This window comes from Hordeum vulgare, chromosome 2H (genome assembly GCF_904849725.1).
Source record: "Hordeum vulgare subsp. vulgare chromosome 2H, MorexV3_pseudomolecules_assembly, whole genome shotgun sequence".
Lineage (NCBI taxonomy): Eukaryota > Viridiplantae > Streptophyta > Magnoliopsida > Poales > Poaceae > Hordeum > Hordeum vulgare.
The window spans coordinates 9,645,088-9,651,024 of record NC_058519.1 but is presented as its reverse complement, the minus strand read 5'-3'; the positions used below and the strand labels follow the sequence as shown (position 1 = coordinate 9,651,024).

The 5,937-nt window shown below is 46.7% G+C and overlaps 1 pseudogene; it reads right to left on the bottom strand.

Annotated features, from left to right (window-relative positions):
* Positions 1–2,903: 2,903 nt before the first annotated feature.
* On the bottom strand, positions 2,904–4,641 carry LOC123424376 (annotated as a pseudogene).
* Between the last annotated feature and the right edge of the window lie 1,296 nt (positions 4,642–5,937).

The following is a 5,937-nucleotide window of genomic DNA, read 5'->3' as shown; positions in this document are numbered from 1 at the left end:
CTCAAGCAAAAAATCCCGCAATTTTCACTTAAAGTGCTCATATACGTTCCTTTGGTAGGAGCCTATCCCGCATCCCCTTCATCTTTAAAAAAGGGGACCAATATGAATATATTAGTTGTGTGTATATATATTAGACCATGTTTACGTACCCAAAGAGTTCTTGCATCTGGGCGCCGTTCGGTCATAAAGCGAATGTTGTCGCAAACATAGTATGCACATAGATTAGTCTCTTGTTCCTGCCGCATGCACCACATTACGAGAATAGAATGCACTCAGATAATAATCAAGCATTATAATGATATTAAAACTAGAACTAAGTAGATGCACGGACGTAGTTAGTACTGCTTAATTACCTTAGGTCGTACCCATATCAGCTTTGGTTTCCATTCACCACGAACCTTCTGGATGAACCGTGTCTAAAGTCTGCCTGGCAAAGAAAAAGAATAAAGGAGTCATTGATTACTTGATATCAGGAACTGAACTAAAGAGGCCGACATAGTGCGATAATGATTGAAATTACCTGTGGGACATCAACTTCAGGTCATTTACTCTTTACGGTCTTTTTTCCAGTGAGTCCAGTACTTCAACTTTTGCCTCGTCGGGATCTATGATTAGCAGGATCCACTGAAAGCTGGGTTGTATAAGCGGGCATGCATAACTCATCAAGTACTACATATTTGGGAATTTATAGGCCGAAGAATAGGGTTAGGAGACCTCCAGGGGGGCCCACAAGCCAGGGGGCGCGGCCATCCCCCCAGGGCTCGCCCTGCAGGCTTGTCGCCTCCCGGCAATTGGCTTGCCCCCTACTCCAAGTCAGTTGCTTGTCTTCTAGTCCAAGAAAAATCTTTCAGGATATTTTATTCCGTTTGGACCCCATTAAATATTCCTTATTTGTAATACTCAAAAACGTAGAAAAAACAGAAACTGGCACTAGGCTCTAGATTAATAGGTTAGTCACAAAAATAATATAAAACGGCATATAAATGCATATAAAACATCCAAAATAGATAATATAATAACATGCAACAATCAAAACTTAACATATCACGCACCGATTTTGATGTTTAGGCTTTTGGACAGTGAATTTTGTGGGAGAATGGCTGAGTATTTTTGTTGGGTGTCTCTAAGCACTTCAGCAACCAATTCATCATAGATACCTCACCTCTTTTAATAGTATTGGCTTTCCTATGGACCTAAAAGTGATTTCTCACAAATATAAAATGTAGAGTCTTGTAGCTTGAAGCTGGCCAATCTTATTCCTTTCCTTCCTTGGGGCTTCTCCACACAATCCATTAGCCAGTCATCTCTGTGGACTATATCTGAAATATACTAGGTAAAAGTATTAGTTGAACAGACAATGTATGTTATCATTAATTATAAAAACCATCAAGGGAGCATATATGTGCTTTCATCGATAACTAGCACTTTAAATTCTGCCACTTTTTGGCAACTTTCGCTTTCAACCTGATTCACCGCATAAATGCCTATACGCGTAGTCATTCTGAAGAACACCCCCCCCTCCCGTCTTACCGTAGTTGTTGGGCACAGAGTTAGCCGGGGCTACAAGCATCTATGTTAGCATCATTAGGCAAACTCGATTGACCCCTCTCTTCCTTATCTTGATCATCTACTGGAATGCCAAAAAATTGGCCATCTCAGTGTCAGCCATTGATGCAATGGCCAAATCAGTAATGTCTTCTAATTGTACTGTATTCCAATCAACAAAAATAACCCTTACAACACCATGATAGCCCTCTTGTGCATGTTGAACAGCCCCCTCTATTACCGTCACTTCCCCGTACACATGGACGTTATCTGTTTCTATGAATCCCAATCATCATATATCATCTATGAATCGAACTTGCCTAGTAGTCTTGCCGATCGATTTCACATCAACGAGCTATGCATGAATGGTAGTCTTTTTTGCTTACCCAGCAGTCTTGCCGATCGATTTCATCAACCATCTCTTCACCATTCTCAATTCTCACATACTTACCCTTTCAATTATCAAACAGTAACAATTATACCTCTTACCCTGGACCCAAAAAATGCTCTCCCCAACTTTCTCCTCAAAATTCCTCATGCCCCTCTCTTCCATCTCTGTATTTCCTATGGGTCAATTTCTGCAAATTCAACCTCTCATTTCACAATTGTATCTCTCTGTGTGTCTCGCACACTACCATCAACTAGCTTCACTTTAGACGGAAAGAATTCAATAGTGAATTCGAAGACCTGAGCACCATCGCCCATGTGTATCAATGGCGGACACCGTGAGGCAGCAGAAGTAGACTAGGCACACATCGCATAGGTTAGAAAGGGTGATCATTACCTAGTCGGTGTTGTCTCTCGCGGCTCCATCTCGTTCAGCCCAAGGCCGCAACCGCTCCCCCACCCCACCCACCTCCACAATCTGGATCCCGTGGAAAACAAAGGCTCACTTGGTTAGATCTAACTCAAGACTTAGGGGAATAGCTCTAGAATGCCGAATACACTTTCCACATACGCCGCCGCGACCGTGAACGTAAGCTATGCCGCCGTCGCCGCCGCCGACGAGAATGAAGACGGGAGCAGCAACCAGAAGCAGGGGAGTAGCACGGGTCTAGTCGGGCGGGGAATCGTTAACCTCGATGCACTGTCAAGTGAGGACCGCCACCGGATGCACTTATCAGTTTGACTTCCTGTTTTTAACTTAATTGCGCTCCCCGTTGATGACCATTCCCATTGTATAGGGGCTATTATTGCCATGTAAATCATCGCAACTACGTTTCATTCTTTCCAATTCGCATCAAAAACTTCACACATGAGCTATTCACCCGTCCATGTGCAGGCATAAAGAGGTTATGAACTTAATTTACAAATACACTCCACATAGGTTATTTCTCGGGAAAAAAAAACTCCACGGTGATTTTTTTTTGTGTACGGAAAAGAACATACGAGAGCACATAGATAGTATTTGCCTAGCAAGCACCCTTATAAGGGGTCGCCACTAGGTGCAGCTGGTTCTTCCTCCTCGTGGCTATCCCCACGCTTGTTTCCATGTCGAGCTCATCTACCCGTGTTCCGGCAGGGAGGCTCCAATCGAAATAGTAGAGGAGCCGTGTCACCGCGAGCTCCAGTGTGGCCAGCCCAAAGGTATCGCCGGGGCACTTCCTCCTTCCAGTGCCGAACGGCAAGTACTCGAACCGCGAGCCCTTGTAGGTAGCCGTGCCGTCCTCGAACCTCTCCGGTATAAACTCCTCTGCGTTTTCCCAGTACTCGGGGCTTCTTGCCATTGCCCATGCATTGACCAAGACCCTGGTGCCCTCCTTGACCTCAAATCCGCCAACATCGCAGGTTTCCTGACAGAGATGAGGGACAAGCAACGGCACCACAGGGTTTAACCTCATGGTCTCCTTGATCACCATTTTGGTGTAGTGCAGATCATCTATGTATTCTTCATGGTCTATTGGGTTCTTGGTGTCCAAGGTACGACGCACTTCAGCCTGCGCCTTGGCCATCACCTTTGGGTTCCTAATGAGTTCGGCCATGACCCACTCGGCCACTGCTGACGTCGTCTCCGTCCCTGCCGTGAACATATCCTGAAGGGGCATGAACAAAAATGAAAATTAAGTTACTCTCGGATAAAAGAAATTAGATCTATTTAGTATCATATTGTTGGAGTGTATATCATGGATTGTCTAGCATTTTCAATCTATTTAGACTTTTATTACGTTGGCTAGTGCATGAAGCTTGACACGTACCAATATGATGGCCTTGATGTTTGTCATGTCGATGGGGAATTCAAGGTTCCCCTCATCCTTGATCCTAAGCAGAACTCCGAGAAGGTGGTCACCTCGCCGCCCCTCCCTGCGTTCATCAGCGATGATCTTGTCCAGGATGGCATCCAGCTGCCGGCGCGCACGCCACAGACGGCCTCTCAGCCCAGTGAGGGCGTCGACGAACCACAGCGACGGGACCAGGTCCCCGACGCTGGATCCGCCGGAGGCCTTGATCGCCAGGCCGGTCACGGCCATGAACCGATCCTGGAGCTCCTCGTCGCACACCTGGCCGAACGTAGCCTTGGCGGTGATAGTGTTGGTGCAGGAAATGAGCAGCTTGCCAAGGTTCAATGACGCGCCGCCCCGACCGGCGGCGCGGATGTTCTCGACAAGGGACATGGTCTCGCTGTCTCTGAAGGGCGCGAACTGCCGCACGGGAGCTCAACCGTGCAGAGCTTACGCGTCATCCGCCAGTAGGGGCCGTAGGGCGCGAGGATGACATTGCGGCCCCCGTAGCAGAAGATCTCTGAGACCAGGATGTTGGGCCGCGACGCGAATGAGAGGTCCTTGTCCCGGAGCACCTCCTGCGCCGCGGCCGGCGAGGAGACGACGACGGTGTCCATCTGGCCGAACCGGAGGTACATGACCGGGCCGTGCTTCTTGGCCAGGTCCCGGAGGGCGACCTGCGGCTGCGACGTGAGGACGTGGTGGAGGCTTCCGATCAAGGGGAGGCGCCATGGGCCTGGAGGCCGCCTATGGTTTTTCGGTTTGCGGCTCAGTACCGATGCAAGGACGACGAGTGAGGCGAGAGTGAGGAGCATGAGGGTGGCTGCGCTTTGCTCCATCATCATCACCATCAGGTTTGCTTGCAGCACAAATAGAAATGCCTTTTAGTGTGGGATAAGACTCACGAACACCTTTTCTATATATATAGGCGCCACATCCTTAGTGTGGCATAAAATTTGACAACTCGAACATTGCTTGTAGATCAGCCTGCACATCAGTTTTCCAGTTTTCCAGTCAAAGCTCCATAAGTTGTACAATTGAATACATAAATTAATAGAGTACACTTGACCATACTTAGTCATGGACATGTTCCTTGAGACCTTGACTATGCACTCTCATGTCAAGGTACTGTGGTGATGTGCCTCACAAGTCACAGGCGCTCCCGTTAAGTACACCAATCGGCCACCTTGTAGACGTATGATGTATCTATCTGTTTTCTTTTCTTTTTCATGGACAAATCATACAAAATGACACCTCGGACATTGCCTGATCATCATGACCCCTGCACTTCATTTTCCTTTCCAATATGGTTCATCAGTAAGACGTCCATAAGTTAGTTACAAAATTGAAGAAATAAATACACTTAAGCATACTTTGTCATGAACATGTGCCTTGACTGTGCGCCCCTCGTGTTTTTACCATCAGAGGTGAAAATGATGCGGCTGATTAGTTAACAATATGATACTGGCGGCAGTGACCTTGAGCTCTGCAATACGTATGCACACTCATTCGCATAAACACATTCAAGCACATCATACTCTTATGAACACACCCAAAAGAATGAGCTAATGGTTCTTAAGATTGAAGAAGTACCAATGACGTTTTGCTTTCGACAGAAACATCTTCTTTCATTGAACGGATATTCTATTGATCCATGGAACATAGACGTACCATTGATATATGAAAAATTTGTAATATATAATTTTCTAATGTTACTCCCACAAGTTTGATTATGCCAGGATAGCAGGGCTCGATCATGCACGTTAAGAGCAAGCATAAATGGGCTCAAGCAGTCTTGGGCATGTGCCTTGACCACGAGTTCTCCATCGTACAGTCGTCGTTAAAATAATTCGACGCATTTCATTGATCATTCAAAGACCAAGCAATCACACGAGTACACACCGAAATTTGTTAACGGAGTTCATTCATATGGCTACATCCTTAGTAGAAAACGGGGCTTTAGAGCATCTCCGCTGGTTGGCCTCCCAGGAGGCACTTTTTCACCCGGTTGGGGTTATACCGGCGAAATTTTTGGCATGGGGAGGAAAAGTTTTCCAGCTATGCCCCCACCCAACACTACAAGTCAAGAGAGATGAGAGGAAAAAGAGATGAAGTGGGCGAGGCATGCACATGGGTGGGCCTGTTGCATGCAAGAGATAGGGAGGAGGAAGAG